The sequence below is a fragment of the Ixodes scapularis genome, unplaced genomic scaffold (assembly GCF_016920785.2).
Source record: "Ixodes scapularis isolate PalLabHiFi unplaced genomic scaffold, ASM1692078v2 PGA_scaffold13__105_contigs__length_92229423, whole genome shotgun sequence".
NCBI classification, from domain to species: domain Eukaryota; kingdom Metazoa; phylum Arthropoda; class Arachnida; order Ixodida; family Ixodidae; genus Ixodes; species Ixodes scapularis.
The window spans coordinates 3,681,645-3,701,638 of NW_024609839.1; the positions used below are offsets into that span (position 1 = coordinate 3,681,645).

At 44.3% G+C, this 19,994-nt stretch overlaps 1 long non-coding RNA gene across 1 annotated transcript; it reads left to right on the plus strand.

Moving 5' to 3' along the window:
• The first annotated feature begins 3,539 nt into the window (after positions 1–3,539).
• Positions 3,540–17,762, plus strand: LOC120841066. The gene is made up of 4 exons (XR_005715689.3): positions 3,540–3,597; positions 4,198–4,246; positions 6,186–6,395; positions 17,589–17,762. It is a non-coding gene; the product is annotated as an uncharacterized LOC120841066 (long non-coding RNA).
• Positions 17,763–19,994: the final 2,232 nt, after the last annotated feature.

A 19,994-nucleotide genomic window follows, 5' to 3' on the forward strand; every position in this document is an offset into this window, starting at 1 on the left:
CGGGGGCGAAAACATCCAGTCGGGACTTAATTGATTGGTCTACGTACATGAGAAAGACTTGACTGAGTATTGGGGCTAGGCAGGAGCCTATACAAACACCCTTCTTTTGTCTTAATATGTTGCCGTTGTATTCAACGAGAGTTGGCTGAAGGTATAAGGCAAGGAGATCTGTGAAATCCTTAACTGTGATCCCTGAGGTATTTTGAAATATACAGAGACCATGTTCATGGATCCAGACACGGAATTCAAGAGAATACGGGGGTCTAGGCTGTAGTAAAGCTCTTCTATGTCTAAAGAAAACATGGAGAGTGGCTGGGTGGTGGAGTGTAGGGGGGAAAGGTGCGAGATAAGATCTGTGGAGTTTGAAATTCTAAAGCGCAGGAGGAGCGTCACCGTGGAGAGATGTTTTTGTAGAAATAAGGCCAAGGGTTTCTGCCAGCAGCCTCTTTCAGATACGATGCTTCTGAGCGGCACGCCTTCCTTATGCGTCTTGGCTGTGAAAAATACGGAAAAATACTGTTTTGCAGGTGAACCGAGTGTTTTCTTGAGAGCGGGCAGATTCATCAAAGTGCGACAGTCTTTTTCCCTCTGCGCGCAAAGATCCAGATGGCCTCTTCTTTAGTTGATCAAAGTTCTTTTCCAGTGCATTCGTGACCTTCTCTTCATAGGTTCTTTGATTCGACCACGAAAACACTGGTCTTGTCTGATTCGAGCAATTTGAGTTGCCCCCGCCGCAACTCTTCAACTGCTTTCCGAATCGGGAACTTGCCTGCTTTCGGAGGGGGGTGGTAGCAGATAGTGGAACACAGGGCGAGGCGACTTGATGTACCGAAGTTAATTGGTGAACTTTTGAGGTTTCCATCCAAAAATATGGATGGAAATCAGGCTGGAAAGCATTAGAAGTTGTCACAGGCACTTATTTAGCCAGTCTGCCTGTGAACGTCGATTTCGTCACTATTCTTGCCCTGGACTAGCACCGTAATCACAAAGTCACTAAACGCTTGTGCTTGATTGAGAGAGACTGCATTCGGTGCAGAGCGCAGTTTTCTTACTGCTCTGGACAGTGACAATAAATTTGAGGGATGTATTTTCGCCCACAAAATTGTATTTAATTACAATTGTATTTGAAATACCCACGTTTTAGTATTTAAATACAGACGTCAAATACATTACCCAATTTGTAAATAAATACAAATGCAGAATACACAAAGCATTTGAAATACGTATTTCAAATACTTGTATTTGAAATACTGCCCATCCCTGGTTTTTATACTGTACTATTCTCATATGGTTCATACATATCTTGTATCATTCATATGTGTTTATTGGACACAGAAATTTCTCATACCAATTAGATTTTTCGATAGGGCTTTGCACTCTACACGTTAATTGTACGGCGCACCAGGGGTTTGGGGATTCGTATTAGGGTTCAACGAAAAGCCAAATATAACGAAACAAACCAATCAACGCACCTCTTCATGACACCCCTCCTGTTAATTCCCGGGGTCAGTCGTAAGGCTGTTTGGAAAGGCACTGCGTTGATTTTCGGATTTGCACACTAAATACATAACACCCTTAGGCTATTGATGTAACACACTGCATGTGTTGGTTTAACACCAAAACAACATTGGTGTAAGTCTTCGGAACAGTGTTAGGGTGCTTGCGTACGCCCTACGAATAGGGAGGATAGCTTGCGATGTTAGCAGCATCCTAGGGATATTCTTGCGGGCAACAAGTTTGCAAAGAACAAACCCCACATACAGTCCTCACACACGCAGAGAAACAGCAAGTACGGGCGTAATAGATCACGCACGAAAGCGGAGCCATTACCCTGCTGACTGGTTCACCCCCTTATATATACTCAACTATTCAAAGACACACATTCAGAGTTGCCTTTGTTTTTTCTTCGGTTTTTTTGTTTTCGTCAACATTTCGCTTAATGCATAATATATCTAAGTTCAGAAATGTTTCTTCAGTAAAGAGCATTGGTAGAGGCTTGCGTTAGTCGAGATCGTCACTAAAACAACCTCGCTAAAACGGATGTCATTGCGGCGAAAGTGTTGTTCGCCTCACCATATATCTTCTTGCAACCTTTTTTTTTACACCGTTTAAGATAAAGGGTGTTAAATGCAACATAACCCTATTCTATGATCGAAAAGGGCGTATTATGGTGCAGTAACGGTACTGAAAGGGTTTAGTAATGGTGGAAAGTCACTGGAACAGCGTTTTTACACCCCAAAGCGTGTAAAATATTTTAGCGTATGGGCGGAATAGTGTCTCTCACTTCTAGCATTAAAGAAAGAAACTATTTTTGTTTTGGCGCGTTACGTTTTTGGGTAAAAAAAATGAAACACAATAATCTTTGTGGTATTCCGAACTCTTATACCTTCTCTCTCGCGTAACCTGCATCGTGACGTCATTAAGGGTACATCAAGTTTGCGATTGAGTTTTGTCTTCAACGCTTTCTGCGATTCTTGACTTTTCAAGCTACGGTTCGGTCACAACAGCACACCGCACCCGGCCAGCATCGCCGGTAGTGGCCGATAGTAGAGGAGAGATGGTCTTGTTTATTTGGGGTGAATAGGCCCATAGAAATTTAGTAAGTGTTGGGTGGCAATAGTAACAAGCTTTCAACACATTTAATATTAAGCTAAAAGATACTTTAAAACGTATTCATCAACTGAGTAAAACATTCCACTGCTCACTAAGCTACCCCTTGATGACGTCAGATTGTGGTTCCCATGACCGCGATGACAGCCGCCGATCGAGAAATAGTCTGTTTTTTTTCCTTTGGAAATACAAAGTAAAATTGGGATATTAAGGCAAGGTGGCGTGTTTTCTCTTCTTGCCAAGACAGGCAATATATAGCGTCCAAACTGCAAACGTTTCCGACGTTAAAACCGTCTCACACAGCGTTCTTAAAGCAACCGTTGAACAGTCGTATTTTTTTATTTTTTGTTAAAATTACTACCATCGGTGAAGAAGGATTTCTCTTACTTTACCGGTTATGTGGCTGTACCTGTTGAGGTACGTTGAAATCTTCAAAATTAAAAATCTCAGTTTACTAAAAAAAAAAAAAAAGAATGCTGCTGTTCCTGAGGCTGCTTCAGTCCAATACACGTGCTAGTGGGACCCTCTGAGACCTCAACGAATCATCAAAGGCAGAAATAAAAAAGTAATAAAATTAATGGTTAGATTCCACTTTCATAGATTTCACAAGGTAGGAAAGGCATTTCATCAACGTATTTTTCTCGTCATGCCTACACTTTAGTTTTTATCACCGCGTTTTTGTTTGATTGCTCGCTTTGAAAACCACGAGAGCTGTAGTCTGTAGCAGGCTATAGCAACAGCGGAACAGATGCTCCGACAAAACCCTCTTCCTTTCGAATCGCATTGAACGGTTCGCAGAGCGAACCTTGCAGAGAAGGAGAGTGCGGAGGGGGAAACCACCAATCATGGCGAGCAGGGAGCTGTCCTGCTGTTGTAAAGCTGCTACAGACTATAAAGGGTCGGAGCCCCGACTGCATGCTACCAGCTGACGAGAAGAGCGTCTTCTGGGGTAAATATTGTGCAGGCACTTAATCGAAATCTTCCAAAGTAAGTTGGTACTTTCACTCACTCAAATGACAGGGGCATAGCAATACCGAGGCGGCCGTTGTCACTGACAGCTCAATAAATGCAGGGCGTGCCTTACTTCTCAGGCATCTTTGCTTCAGCCTCCTTATTAAGCAATATCTCGTTCGCTGGGGAGCGACGGTAAGATCCTCGACATACCCTTGAACTGTCGACAGCTCAATGGAGGCCGGAGAGTCATTTAATGATTCGTCGCTGTTTGGTGTTGTTTTTGTTGAAACGCCAGGAAAACTGTCGAGGAACTCTCGTCCTTCTGAAATTAAATTATTGCTGGAGCTAATTTTTTTTTTCTGCACGAGGAGCAGTGTTTTTTTTTAACTCTTGCCTATTTTTTTAACCAAAATGTGAAGTTCTAAGCAGACACCTTTGTTAACCTAACAAATGAAGGAATACAAAAAAAAAAGTTACGCAGACAGGTTTTATACTACGAAGAAAAATATTTCACCTATGTATTTTGTCTCCCTTTCGGGACTCGCTTTATCGCCAGGCGAGCACGTGGTAAGATATCTTGAGGTTAATCTATTGTCGCTCGACACAACCTCATAAATATTTCATATGTTGCAGATCATGACACCGAGGAGAGTTATAGCTGGTGTGCTCTTTGCCATTATCGGTACGTGCCACATGATATCTCTTTAAAAACTAGAAACGCCGTACGCCGAGTTTAGATTCCCAATACGTATCTCAGGTCGCACTTTGACAGCTCCACTAATACCGAACCTTGAGCAGCGAAGGGCAATAAAGAATTTTAGTATGTCGTTTCAATACCTCTGATAACGATACTCTTTGAGTATGCCTCGCATCGCTATCAGGTATCGTTATCGGAGGCATAGAAACTATCTGCTCGAACTCCCTGGTGTCAGCGCAGAACGTGTTTTCAAAATTATTAAGATCTACATTTGAAAAGGGTGTCAGTGGTGTATACAAACCATTCCAACTAAGACATCCCCCCCTTTTTTTTGTTTTAATCACACCCAAACGTCATAGCGTGCGTGACAATACTCTGTTTCATGATAACTTTTCAAACTGTGGAGGCTACGGCTCTGCGGTCCAATGAGAACGTTAGAGAGATGCACGTGACTAGACGAAAGGGGAGAATGTGTGTCACTACACCAAATGCGAGGCGCGTGGCCCGGAGGAACCGCCTGTCGTCTGCTAGCCAAGAGTCGCCTGCTCCGAAACCAACTAACTTCGGATGAACGTCCACAGCAGCAACATTTCCGTCCGCTAGAATAGCGAGCACTTCGGGAACAGTTCATGAGACAACCATACGCTCAATTTAGCCGCGAATTGGTGTCAGGTGCTAATGCCAGGGCGCAATGCGATGTTTTGAGTGGAAACGGCCGATTGCATGGCTGCGGTCAGCAACGGCCACGGCGCAACAAGTAGAAAAAAAAAAAATCGAGAGTGGATACAGATGTGGCGTCACTTTTTTGCTTCAAGTATAATTAAAACACATTAATTTGTGATTGTTTATTCTTTATTCTTCGTATCTTTTAGTTAGAGATGGAATCGCGCGAGTTCCATTGCTGTTTAAAAAAAAAGAAGCCTAGAACTACTTTTCGTCGCGGACGGCGCTATGGCCGTGGCGGTAACGAGGCCCCCGTGGCCTCGACCATGGAGTGTTATGACGTGCCTTGCTCCGGCGCTCTTATTGGACCGCGGAAGCCGCAGCTTCCACAGTTCGCCAAGTTATCGTGAAACGGTGTATAATGGTGTAGCGCCATGATCGGGAGGGAGGGTGTTAACCAATACAACCTAGAAGACAAGACCTTTTCCACCCCAAACGTCATCACTAGTTGATACACGCAGCGCCACCTAACCTTCGCCAGCCTCGCCCCCAGCGTGACTCGCAGCGTTTCCCACCGAGCGCCACGGAGCTCTCGTATACATGGAGCTCTATGGCCCCCGTAACCGAAAACGGGCAAAAGTGGGCCCCATTTTACCATTAAAATTAAAAGAAAAATCACTTATAACTTCTGAGTAAGATCACGGTTGGTGCTGAAACCTTGGCATCTTGCTCGAAAGGTTGGGGCTACGTTCTGACGGAGTTCGAGCTCTCCGCGGTGTCCAGTTTCTTTTGCGGTGCGAAAAGCCGGGTTCGGATCTCTCACAAACACCCCATACATTCCAAATCTCTTCGCCGCATGTCACATTGCATAGCATTCTTATATAAAAACGCTGCTCATTGGAAACCCCACCATGTGCTTTCGCATACATAAGCAGTAAGCTAGAGAAACAAACGCCTCACTTGACCCACGTTTTGCAACAACCAGAACTAACTCTGGCTCCTGATAGGCGATTTTGAGCAAAACCCAGACTGGGCCGAAAAGGTCACTTTTGGTTCTACCTTGGCTTCTTCGGGCATTTTAAGGCACTAAATGCGCAGGCAAAAAGCACATTTTTGTCCCAAAGAACTGCGATGCCCAAGTGTTCATGGCATTAATATCTGTTTTAGGCGATATTTTTTAATTTGTTCAATATAGCAAACAGCGTCTAGTATCAGCAGCCAAGATACGTGGCTGATACTGAAATAAAACTTGTCCCGACAGCCCTGAGCCAACTTCGCCCCGGTGGCGGAGCATGCCCTGGCACCGAAACGCAGTGCAATGCCGGCTGCTGTCCCCTGAAGAATGCAGTCTGTTGCTCGGACAATCAGCACTGCTGCCTCACTGGCTACGTATGTGACCCCCCTTACTGTATCGGCGACGCCGACAGCTCACCCGTTCCGGCGGAAGACATTGAATAAGCTCATATTCGACGTAAGTTCACAACAACCCCCCTTCCTTTTGGGTGACCTGTGCCATGGCAATGTTCTACCCTGTTAGCAAAAATAACACGCCCAGACGTGTAAACCGTTGAACCATAGCGGACACGTCGAAACGTGTTCGTTTTACACGGAGCCATCTGTGTTTTTCGTCTACACATGAGGTGCTGTGTAAAGTTAACACGCTACACCGTGTTTGCCTTCCGAGAAGCACGGTTCAACGTGTACCTTGTGAAACATGGAGGCCAGCAGCCGAGAACAGGCGAGGGACGAGCCCAGCCAGCCGCGCCTTTCAGCCGAACTGAAAGCATACAGGACGCGTTCGTTCTCGTTCGATGTCTTTTATGCACAGTAAACAGTCTCCGAGCGGCGGACGTAGCTACGTGCAAAGGTACACATCGCGACACTGTTAGCGCGAACACGACGTCGGCGCATTTTCGCATTTTACTTTTAAATAGTATTATTGCGCACGAAATTTTATCGCTTACATTATAGAACTAAATGAGCTCTTTCCGTAGCAATAATAACTTGGATGACATCCCTTGGTTACAAAGAGAGAAACTGGAAAAACCGGCGATCGCTTGTTCGCGATAACAGTGTCGCGCTCTGTACGTACGTGCATCGTCGGCGGTCGGTGGTGTCGGCAGCTACGACAAAACCGCTAGACAAAAAAAAAAAAAAAAAAAAACGAATATTGAATTTACATGGATAAATAGCTCAAGCAAACTCTTGTAATCGGGCGGTAACTTGCGCCACCTAGTGCGATTTCTAGCAACCAATGAAAAAAAAAAGCAGGAGTGGGTTAATACGCTGGGAACTATCACGAGTAGACTGCTACTCTACATACCTCACAGACAAGACGAGCACCACGTAGGACACAGCAGCGACACATACACAAACACAACACCGACACTACGCCCGACACTTCCTACTAACAACGGACTCTCCCCGCGGCGTATATATGCTTGACATGTACGGGTGAGCTCTTTGGTCGCTGACCGTTACCGATTTATAGAAGAAGACACAGAACACGGCACAATGGACAGCAGTATGTAAGAACTGTTTGCATTTAAAAAGTATGGAGGCAAAATCTGTAAAATTAGTCCTTTGCGAAAAACAACGATGTACTAACAATAAATCTTAAACCGGCCATGAAAAAGTTCAAATTTTTGTTATTTTCATGGTCGACCAGTGTTATGAGCAGTCCGACTCGCTTGAATCAGATAGAAAAACAAATGATTGGGATTTTATCAGTACGTATTCAATAATCAATGGAAATTATACTTGCGCAAGGCATTTTTTATATATATTATTGTGAAGGACATCCGCCCAACACTTCAATTCCGCTAGTTGTAGTACGCGTACGGGAGCAGACGCCTTCACTTTTGGGGCGTTTTGATGCAGATTGTTGTCGTCTGTCGTGTTGGTGTCGAGCGAAGCGGTGAGGCTTGGGAGTTTGTGACCGGTGTTATTCGTGATCATTAATGTGGCGCTGATGCGTTTTTTTTTTGTTTTTTTTTTAATATTTTTATGTAGCCACATTGAAAATTCACGAGCCCGTGGCACTGCATTATGCTAAAATCGCGAGCTCCTTCTCTGTTGACGTCGTTTTTCTGGTAGCACTCGTGGATACTGCAAGCGTTTAAACAGTGCACAGTCTCGCCTACATCCGCGGTGACGTACTCGACCTGTTGAAACATATTGCTTGCGTCATTTTGGAGTACGCAAGGCAATTATCTCGCTGCTCTGGTTTCGGTTATAAAAGCAAGGCAAAACGCTCGTAGTTCCCGCCCTCAGTACACGTTGGACATCTTCCACACTTTGACACTGGATAACTGGATGAACGAGGATTTACATTTACTTCAGAGGTCACACTCGCCGCTTCCTCACCGTCGAGCAGCAGGATCAGCTGGCGACAAGCCGCGTATGAAAGGCTCGAGCATCAACAGCCCAAGTGCACTCGGTGCCGATGCGGGCGATGCGGGTTTCTGTCAACCGCTAGCCCAGCACAGACCGTGACCGTTCCAGCTCTTCGTCATGACGCGGTGTTGCAGAAAGCAGCGTATAATACCACTACACGGACCACCGAAGCGAACGCACTGTTATCGTAAATCTTGGCTTGTGATTGCGCCTAAATTTGTAAATAATCTTATTTTTTTTTCTGGAGACGCAAACGAAGGGCATAACAAAATCGTTTGCATATTCCGCATACCTCGCAAAAGCGTCAGTCACCTTGCGAGAAGCGCAAAACACGGTGTCCGCACCGTCCTGACTTTCCAGTCTTTTACCTGCTTTAGAGCAGTTTGTACCTGTTAGTAGGTATGTCTACTGAAACTGCAACTTGAAACTTGGGGCAGTGCCAGAGGGAAAAGAGACATATTCGGGCCTTTTCCCAATGTAAAGGAAAACCACTATGTTCTCTACGTAAAAAATTGGTCTCAGTTCATGGATCTGTGGGCAGGTAGAAAATCTTGCCCTATAGTTTATTCACACCGCATGATGAGCGCAACAAACTCACACGAGTCACACGAGATTTACAGGAAAACATCGGTGGTGTCTTAAGTTTCCCTGAAATTCTGTATAACCGGTCGTTTGCGGGACCGAATCATCTACTCGAGCGGTGTGCGTCGCTGTGCGAACACGTCGCTGTGCAAATGCAGTCTAACGACACGAAGCATAGAAACGGCAGATTTAGGGAAACTATCCGAAGTCCCTTGTTCAATTAAAACGACGTAATTTTGTTGAAAACGGCCGCAGCATTTTACTCACGGTATGCGTCGGGAATCTTCCACATTTTGAAACGGAACAAAGGAAGATTTACTTTTAAGAACGCTCGCTGCGTCCTCCCCGACCAGCTGGACCGGATCAGCTGACGACGACGGGGCTAAACCCGCCAAACGCAACCCCACAACAACCAATATGAGCTCCGCGTTAGTGCGGGTTTCTACCTACAAGCACCGCACCACACACCACGAACGTTTCGGCCCTTTCTCGCATCGCCGTGTTGCCCCAAAGAGAACGAGATCGCCGAAGAACGCAGCGCTGTCGTGAACCTTGGCTTGTGGTTGCGCACTCGTGGACCCGTGACTCCCCTCGCTTTCAAAGCACACACGACGAATGGTACTTTCCGTCTTCCGGGAACGTCACAGGGGCACTTCTCCGGTCACGTCTTCACTATGTGCTCGCAAACTGCGAAGCTCTATGCGAAGCTTCTCGCGTCCCGTCAAACCAAAACAATAGCGACTGCCAGAAATTTCTCCAGTCAAACAAAAAGAACGAAAGCCAACCGGCGCTTGCTTCCAGCGTACATCGGCGTTGCACTTGCGCCGTGGCCAGATCGCTTGCAGTTGAAGGTTGAAGCAAAAACGAAACCAACTGCAATGTCACGTGTTCACATCGAGGACACGCTTTTTATATCCATTTTAACTGTTTGGAACGAATAATTGGACCCATGACTTTATTTGTGGTGTGTAAGAAACTATTATCAAGAGCCCTAAACTAAATGCAAACATGGGCGACATGAGGGAAGCCGCATTGCCATCGACCAGAAAATGGCGGCGAGCCACGGTAAGCGCGGGTTTCGCCAACGTCCCGCGACATGGCGTAATTGCTTTTGGTGCATATCTGTTTCCGAGACATGTTTCTTTCGGCGGCATTTGTCTCGACGGTCCTTTCTAAGTGTGTCCCCAAGCATTCCGGTGCTTCGATAGCCGGCAATGCCGCGGTCGTCGCCGGAGGCGATGCGTGTTATCGAGGTCGGCTACACGGTTATGCGTGTATGACCGAACCAAAACACGTTTTTTACAACCTCGCATGATATCTGAACGTATTATCCGTTACTCATCGTGTAAATTTATGGTAATTTGTGTAAATAGCGTGTTTTTCACCCCAAATATTCACCAAATACACGGCACTTGCTAACAGTGTAGCAAAAAGATCTGAGGTCCGCAAGCCACCAACACGCGTCTCTGACGGCTCACCCCTGGTGTGGCGCTGTGTCGGAACAGCGCACGCGACGGTTCACTTCACTGGATTCTGGTTTCTGCGCACCCGAAGCGGACTTGTTTGGAAGCAGCGCGTTGGTGTATATACTGGGCCTGGAGTCACGAGCGAAGCTATACGGGTCAGCGTAACGGCACTTCTACCCTCTCGGTACTACGAATCATTGTTGCCAGTTAAAAAAGAAAAAAAATCTTTTAGGCGAAATCGCGGAAAACGCTGTCCGGTCCCCCGGAAGTGTTAAACCAGTCTGACGCGCCAAGCGAAACGGCATTACTTAAACTTCCTGACACCATGCTCAAAGCCGAGGGATCCGGAGTTTCGAAGGCTAGCTATCGCCAATAACGCAGTCTTTCTAGGAAAAAAAAAATGGCTGCGCCCACAAGAAAATCAGGGACCAAAGGGACGATACAGTGATGTCTCGTTATTATGGACACCTCCGTTCCCGTAAAACAAAAATGGTCCATAATGTAAGTTGTCCATAATAACGAAACAAAAATGCATGTATTTTCCCAGTCTGTCCACGAAAGTGGCGTCCTCATAGGGGGGCATCAATATTAACGGGGCCCATATTAACGAGACATGCGTGCTTCCTTCGACTTACCCGGGGCTCCTGCACCACACACACACAGTGATTCCCCCAAACCAACCAAACGTATCACTGTGTTGATGTCGCAGTTCAAAAGCATTGTACTTTTTTGTGACCTCTAGCTGTTTAGGTTTTTTGTCTAAACCGAAAGGTGGTTGTGTTTTGTACCAGCCATCACTTAGTTCGTTTTATAACGTGGGTGAGTGTTCTGCGCGCGACCTTGAAAAACAGGATTTTCGGTGGTTTGGTTGCGGTTGTAGTTTTGTGTATAAGGAGGTTGATTGATTAAAATTATTTGCGGAGTTTGAGACGCTATCTGTCCCCTGTTACTTTCTTTTCCACTGTCAAAAAAGGAACTTCTCCTTCGGTTCCAGTTTTGGGTTAAAATCATCCTGGCAAACTTCCACCAGCTCACCTGCGGACTGACCGTAATCTCGCTACTCTTGGCATAGGTATTATTTTGTGGCTTTAGGCAAAGTACACCTGACCGACTTCTGGATGGCAGCTTTGCGTTCCATCGCGTTTTATTTCAAAGGGAAGCTCAAGCACTCTAAGTAATCTGGTGATCGCACTTATCTTCGGGAGAAGAAAACGCAAACGGTATTTATTTTGAAATATGCGTGCAGCAATCGCCTCCGGGCATACGACAATCCCCTCTGTCGCCTGCAACCTATCCAGAGTGTTGTGACGTCATTGACGTCATCCGAGGGTCAGCTTAGTGACGAGAAAGGATCATCTGACCCCATTGGCGACGCCACTTTTCCTAGCTTTTACTCCGCTATACTATTTCTTCAAATTCAAGAACCTTTTCAGCTTCTCTTTAAAGCATGAAATCAGGGTGAAGAATATAAATCAATATAATTTAAATTGTGATTTAAATCAGCTTAGTTTTACAATAATGGTTTAAATCAAACCTTTCCAGCAAAAAATAATTAAAACAATGCATTGTTTGTTTAATATTTGATTTATTATATGCAGCCACATTTTGTATTTCATTCGAAAAAAAATCATTAAGCAAGCAAGAGCTGTATAGGGCTTTCGTTCTACCTTACCATAAGTTCATCGGCTGCATGACGGCCTAGACCAACAAGATCCAAACGCGAAAACAAAAAGTTGAAACTAGAAAAGGATGTCCTTCGACAAGAACGACACGTCAAGCGAAGCTTTTCTGACCCTCTAAAAGAAGATCAAGTTTCTTTAGACGTCACCATGTCTATTTTCGATCTCTTCTACTTTTTGATGTTTCTTCTATACTCCAGTGTCAGGTTAATTCAGAACAGTTAAGATCAAGCTCTTTTCGGTCAAATATGGCGGGGATTACAGAAATAAATGTTGTTAATAGATCGATCTAACTAAGCGTTTCATGCATGCGTGACGCCTTCATAACTGTAGTTCACAGGAGACAGGCGTCATGGCACAAGATGGCTCCGGCCGTCTCGTGCTGGGCTCTCTGAGAGCTCCAGCGGGGTTATAGTTTTCCCAATCTCTGCCTGCAGTTGTGGAGTAACGAACTTGACTCTCGAGGTCGGTCTAATAAATTGAACTTTAGATTTCCAGTAACGCTTTCGTCCGCATAGTTTTTAGTTATCAGACGAATGTACCAGTCAATCTGCCAAGTTGAAAAATACAGGTAGTCATAGGAAATCACCATGTCTAGTTACAGTGATTCGAAGAGAAAGAAACGCGTAGCAATCAAAATTTATTTTTTTATTCTTCACCGGGCTATTGAATATGGTGTCAAGAGACTACCCAATCTATATTTTGCTATAGAGTCAGGTATACTTTTAATAAAGATAAAAACTGAAGTGCTCGAAAATGAAACCGAAACATGAGCACTGAAGCTCATGGCCGAGACCCGTGGACGATGTGTATTAAGGAGGAGGGAGAAATGTAGACGAGGAAATGCCAGAAGTCACGTGGCTCCCGCCGACCGCGTTTTTTTTCTCTGCTTCTTGGGCGAGTGCAGCAGACAACAACGACGACGAACTTGCGTGCACCCATTATCGTGCGATTGTTTCGCACTCATGTCCCTTCGGCTCGACGTTCTGCGCTTGAAGATCGATTCGCCGGAACTACGAACAACATGAACTGAAGAGCGTTTTGGCAACATTGACTGGCAAAAGAACGAATAAAACAAACTCGGGACGAGGGAAGACGAACATTTCCCAAGTAGCGGCCCCACGTCCATTGCAGTGTTGGTTCGTCGTGCAGCGTCGTATAGCGTCGTCCAGCTACGACGCTATATTGAGAATAACCACTGATCACTATGACTCTTTGCTGGATTCACTCGCGTTCGCCCGCTCCGCGAGTGCGGCCAATGCCACCACGATCGCCCATATTTTTGGTAGTGTTATATTATCTCTAGCCACACCATAATAGTAGGGTGGCGCAATCTACCGCCCGTTAGATAGGGTACACATTTTCCACCCGCAGCTGGCTGAAGGGTGGCAGGGCGACTTCGTGGAAACCTTGGGAACAAATAAATAATTTTTACCCCAGCGTATCACTACGCGCCAGGATAGTCACAAAAACACTGAATGCTTGCCGATGGTAAGTTCTTGTCTTTTCGCGATCTGGGCGATTTAAACAGCGCGCCGCACAACATGACGGCATAATCGACCTTCCTCTGTCGCATCCACTGAGTTTCAAGAATCTGCTTGGTTCGACGAGCGATTTACATTAAGCACGAAATATCACCCATGGTACAATCTGCTAGACCCACGGCTATCTTTATGGCAGCCTGCCTGCCGCCACAGCGTTGTCTGCCATATTATTATCATGGCTAGAGATGGCCGACCGTGGCCACATTTCTGCGCATAGGCGTATCTGTGCAAACGCGATACAGCAAGTATTCTTAGTATGTTTATACGGCCTGAACTTACTCTGCGTCAACGGGCGACTTGTCTCTCAGCGCTAGATGAGCAATTTAACTAAGTTCAGTACTACCCCTATAGCCTGGTGTCTTTAACGTACACCAGGCAGTAGTAATGCAGTAGTAATCTGTATGAGCATCGTACCTCACGCCGGTACGATGCTCATACAGATTGAGAAGAGCAGGGGTGGGGAAGAATGAGGTGTACATGTAGTACAGAGAGTTTCCGAGGAACGCGAGCCATGTTTTTTCGGCCAGGGCAGCCATAGTATGCATCCCAGGAAGTCTAACATTCTGTGGAAATGTGACGCTGGCAGTTGAGATAGAAAGGAAAAGTTTTATAACAAGGCATTATCTCGATCAGAAGATAATAAAAAAAAGCAAATGTTCGATATGAGCCGACGTCTACCTATGCCTAATATCGTTAAAACAAGAAATGACACGGTGAGAGCATATCGCATTTATTTCAGTGAAAGGTAAACGGAAGAAATGTTTTCAGCCAGAAAGAGGATGTTGTTTTCTTCGCTGCTGACAATTTGTGTTTCCATTGAATTAGATACTACAAGCGCCTACAGTGTGGTTTCTTGTTTTGACGATATTAGGCTTAACTGGACGTCGGCTCATAGAGAAGATTCATCTTTCTTAATTATCTTTTGAACTACGTGACGTCATGTTCTCGAACTTTCGAGTTCTATTCGAACCGCTAGCGTCACATTCTCACGAAGTTAGAGCTTTCTGCGATGCTTTGTTTATTTACCGGAGCTGAAAAACACAGTTCTCGTTCCTCAGGAACTCCAACCACTTCCTGTTATCTGCTCATATTTTTTTTTTTTTTGTTATCAACGCATTTCCAGTTTTTTGGAGGCCAAGAAAAAGGAGTTCACGTACTTTTTCATTCTTAATATTGAATGTCTGCCTTAGATGACCCTCGACTTTGAACATATTTGGTGCACATAGTTTTACCGCCACGTGACCATAGAAAAGAGAGTGAGCGCGACTGAAACCTGCCAATTCTCGAGCGACTGCTTCCGGGCGGAAAGAAAAACAATTTTGAACCACAAATCGTGTTCTGGGTAGGTGGGCTCCCAGGCCATGTTCAAATAAAAACCTCGGCAGGTATTAACATCCTGTCCAAATTATCTGATGTAAATCAAGTAAATCTGAATTACCTAAATATTTCCACCCTGCATGAAATGTATTTTGACGAAATCCTCAATCCAAACGTTTTTTCCGTCCGTCCGTACCTTTCCCATTGAATTTAACAGGAAATTTATGTCGCGTCGCCCAGAAATCAATTTAATGTTCCTATTATAATTTGAAAAAAAAAAATTTGTTGTCACGTGACCCGACGTCACGAAACCGACACAGAAATTAATTTACTCCGCTAAGTTTAGTGAGAGAATTTATGTCACGTGACCTATAAACCAATTTAGTTTCCTGCTAACTTTTTAAGGGATATTGACTTCACGTGACTTCTGTGCTAAAGTTAGTTTGCCTGTTAGATTTAGAGGAAAAATTAATTAAAAGACAGGTTCTTCTTCACTACCCAAAACGACAGTTTAATGAAGCCATGGGGAATTCTTGCCTTAACTCGCGCGCGTTGTTGGTTTGGTTACATCCATAGCGCAATTAGTAGGTCCAAGTATGTTTTTGAGCCGTCCTATGTATCAGAGAGAAGAAATAATTAAAAAAAAATTTCCATTTCGCAGCAGAACTGGTGTTCCCGAATGTTCTTTTTTCCCGCTGTCCATTGAAGATTGGAATAACCTGCCAAGGAACATTGTTGAAACGGCATTATCAGAGCTGTTTTTAAAAATATTCAATGTTACCTCTAAATACCGCAGTTCATTACGTCTTGAATAATTGTGTTTCATCTTGTGTTTGTAGTGTACACATTTTATGTATGTGCCCTTCCCCACTATAATGCCTCTTCAGGCGATGTAGGTGTGCAAACAAATAAAAAAACGAAATAAATACGGGTTCCCTCTCTTCCGCCTGTTATCTGTCCAGAGCGTCGGGACGTCATTGAAGGCATCCCAGAGTCAGGTTAATGGTGAGCAAGGTTTAACTGACCTTGCTAATGACGTAACTTTGGCATGGTTTTCTCTCCAGTTTAGCGCTTTCCTACTGTTGACGCGCCGCAATGGGCAAGTTGACGTCGAATTTTCAATTTGCTATTACGACCCTGCTATTTATAAGTTCGAAATAAAATTTAAGCCATAGATGCCTAAACCTCAACATTTACTGTTTGTTTTAATTCAAAAACCTTTTCAGCTCCCTTTTTAAGGGGCACTGGCAGGGTATTTTTGCTCGCCAAGGTTTTATTTGTACATGACATATGAGATCCCAAGTACCGAGAAAAAAAAAAAACAGTTTGCGGCTCGAAATTCGTTTTCTTTCCGCCCGAAAACCGCCGATCGAGAACTGGCCGGTTTGAGTCGCGCTCACTCTCTTCTCCGCGGTTACGAGCCGTTTTCTATGGTTTCGACACAACCACCAAATATAATCAAAGTCTTAGGTCATCGAAGGCACACACATAATATTAACAATAGAAGAGAAATATGATACACATTTTTGTGGCTTCTAAGAAGCTCTAAATAAGTTGATTAAAAAAAACAAAGAGAAGTTGCACAGCCACGTGATTTCCGCCAATTCTGTCCTCGATATTTTTTCTTGCTCCTCAGTACAGTCTAGGTTTTGGTTTCGAGCAGTGTAGTTTTTTTTTTATTTTGTTAAAAATATATGTGGCGCTGTAGGAAATTATTGATTCCGTAGTCTTCTAACACAAATAAATCACCTGAAGCCGTTATCGGCGTTGTTTCGCTGCAGATTCCCTGGATGTGAACCATGTAGAGTCGTCGTGGCACGTACCGTCACAAAGTTGCACGACTGCATCGTGTCACATGACGTCACGTGGATCCGAGTCGTTTCTCGGAAAATTTGTTTTCAACCATAATATAGTGAAGATTTTCCAGAATTTTTATCGTGGAAGCGTACGCAGCATTTCCTGGCTGAAACGTAGAAACCTTTCCATAAATTTAGCGGAAAAGTTGTCCTCTAAATTTGGCGGCTGTGTGCAGCAGAGTTTGTTCAGCAAGCTGTGCAGCACCTCAGTTGTGTCGCGGCAGTTCATGTGCGACGCACGGCAAGGAACCGGGAAATTTAATGTCTCTGCCAGACACGTGGCTGAAATATAGCAACTAAATTCTCATACTCAGTACTTCCTCGAAAAGGAACTAAGTACACTACTCATTACTACGATTCAAAAGAAACGCCTTGTCTCAGCGCGAAGGTAACGCGCTATTTTCTGGTTACTCTGAATCCGTTGTGTTTATGAAACAGCATCAGCTTCCTGTCATTATGATTTCTGGCGTGTGAACGCGCTCATGCGGAGATAACCGTTGCTACACCGACATATCATGGTGCACATCTTTGAATAATCTATCAAGCGTTTTCTCGTCGTGCAAATTACAGGCCCCAGCCGGGGTGAGAACTAGGTTGGACACTGTGTTGTAGACGTCCCCCTCGCCAACTGAACACCGTCACTCGTTACTTCATTAAACAGTAACAAAATTATGCTACTCGGGCTTTCTCCTCAGAAATAACTAAGTCGTTACTTCGTTTCTGAAAAAAGTACAAAGGTACAAGTCACTCGTTACGTACAATTCCCTGTCCTGGAACCTTTTCTTCATGTTGCAGGTGACGCAGTTTTTTTGCCGGCTTTACAGGTGTGTTCCCTCGCCTTTCTCGGTCTTCGCTTTCCCGATGTGAATCCTTTGGAGGGACATTTGTGGCCGTTAACACGCCTCGGCGATCCTCAAGCCGCCTCGCTGAATTTCATCTAGTTTTCTGCAACTCTCAGCCTGCGTCTTTGTGTTTAAATAAACAAAAATATTACAGAATCGGGAGTTTTTTCTTATGACATAAGAGATTCAACGTACCCTTGCCAGAAATATCACAGTTTCGTAGGGGACGAAATCATTTGACGTTTTATCCGTTGAATTTCCGCCGCTTACGTACTACTCAAATCAGTTTGCACACTTTCCTGGAGGTCCGACATTATCGTGACAACAATAATTTTGACGAAAATAATCCCTGGAGAAGGGGAACAAGAGGGACAGAGGACAAAAACAAATCTCCAAACACAGCTAGGTGACTGTTGAGCGACCGAAAAAATCCGCCTGGTACGGGTATGGAACCCGGAACCGATATCCGGACCAGGAGGATTTTTTCTGGTCGCGCACCAGTCACCTAGTTGTAACAATAATAATAACGGTATATGGTTTATTTTCGGATGCGACGAAGTAGGATTTGGGTCTGCCGAAGCCAGAACTGGCTTGTGTGGCTAAACCACCAGTAGTAAAGTTATAAATCAATTAATTTCAACATTGTGAAGAGTGCATCAGCACATAAGACACACAAACACACGCACACAAGTTTTAAGAAAAAATAACATTGAAGCATTGGTAAAGTTAGAGTCCAGAGTTGATGGTATGTGGATAGTCGCATTACATGAAGAACACGCACACATACATCGAAATATTAAAAAAATGAAGCACAGGTCCATGTCAAGCTGCCACGGTACTTGAGTTGTAATAAAACTCCCATCACTGGCCTAAGAAAAAAAATATTTAGAGCACAGTTTAAGACGTCCAGAAGATGAATCTGGTTCGTGCAGGCACACTTGATTTAAATTAGGTCTCGTAGGGCTTGTTTCAACTTTTTTTTTCGAATCCAGGTCCCACACTCTTTCAGGGAGACTGTTGAAAATGTCCGGTACATGGTATATTCGTTGTCTTCTGCCATACCTCGTTGACATTCTCGGCACCTCATAACGGGTGGTATGTCTGAGTGCCCGAGGGTGCAATGTGGGGAACTTTAAAACTGTCATCCCAAAAATGTCTTAAAACAACCGTCTCAGTAAACAGAGCATGACATAATGGAAGATTAATATGATCAATTTTTTTCTAGTTCTGTTTCGGTATCAGTGCCGTATATAATAGCAGACTTGTACGTAATCCGTTACAAGTAACGAAATTACTTGTAATCCCTTATATTTGTCAGTAATTTAGTAACGGAATAATTACATATTTTCTAGAGTAATTTTAAAGTAATTCCCTTACATTTTTGACGTAACGGATTCCTTGTAATCCGTTACATTTTTTTTGTCAGAACCAACCCCCCCTCCCCTTCTAAATAAAGTGCTTCTTTTTTTTCATTTTTGTAAAGTCGAGCGCAGTTTCACTATCACGCGAATTGACCAGCGCAAGGGAGGCTTGGCAGTTCAGTTCCGCAAAGACTTTTTTTTTTTTTTCAACATCAAGCCCCTGAACCTATTTTTTTAGACCCTAACAACAATGTCGAAAAATCGAAATAAACATTTCTACATAAAAAAAAAGGGGGGGGGGGGGAGGGAGGGCGGAGGGGGCCAGGTATTTCCGCTTTTTTTTAGTCCCTCTGTTTTTTCTTTACGATCGAAGACGGGGAGGGGAGGACACCAAGTGATTGTGCGCCTCTTCGAGAAGCTCGAGCTGGTAGATGCACTGAAAAGAATTAACAATGTCCTTCTACGACCATTTTCATAATGTCACAACACGAGACAACGCTCCGTCTACCCTACCCTTTCTGTGAGTCAGCTTTTTGCGAGCACTTAGAAAATGGTAATAGTCATCCCTTCTTCTTCCTGTTTTGCCCCAGCAGGGCCCATCTTATCTCAAGCAGATATTTTTACAAAAAAAAACATAATGGTGGCTGACGTAGACTTGATATTCTGGGCTTGAGGAGAGTTAAATTCGTGAGTGGGGCCATAGCGCGGCTTACTTCTACCCTTTGCTGCCATTGGCATCAGCGGACGTCGATCTGGAGAACACCGGAGTGAACTGCAGTCGGTTCGTGCCCCGTGCGTTTTTGAACGGCGCCAAGAAAGGTACACACGGCAAACGTGCGTTTACAATTCCTTATTTTAACCGACGTTCTAATTAATTGTTGTTATGAGTGTCCTTTTTCTTTTATTACTTATATTTATATACTGGAAACATTCTTTTATTCACCAACGTCTCAAGTTAGGCTCGAACTGTTCAGAACCAAAGGAGAAGAATATCGAGCCAAACATTATTTATTATTTAGTTATCACC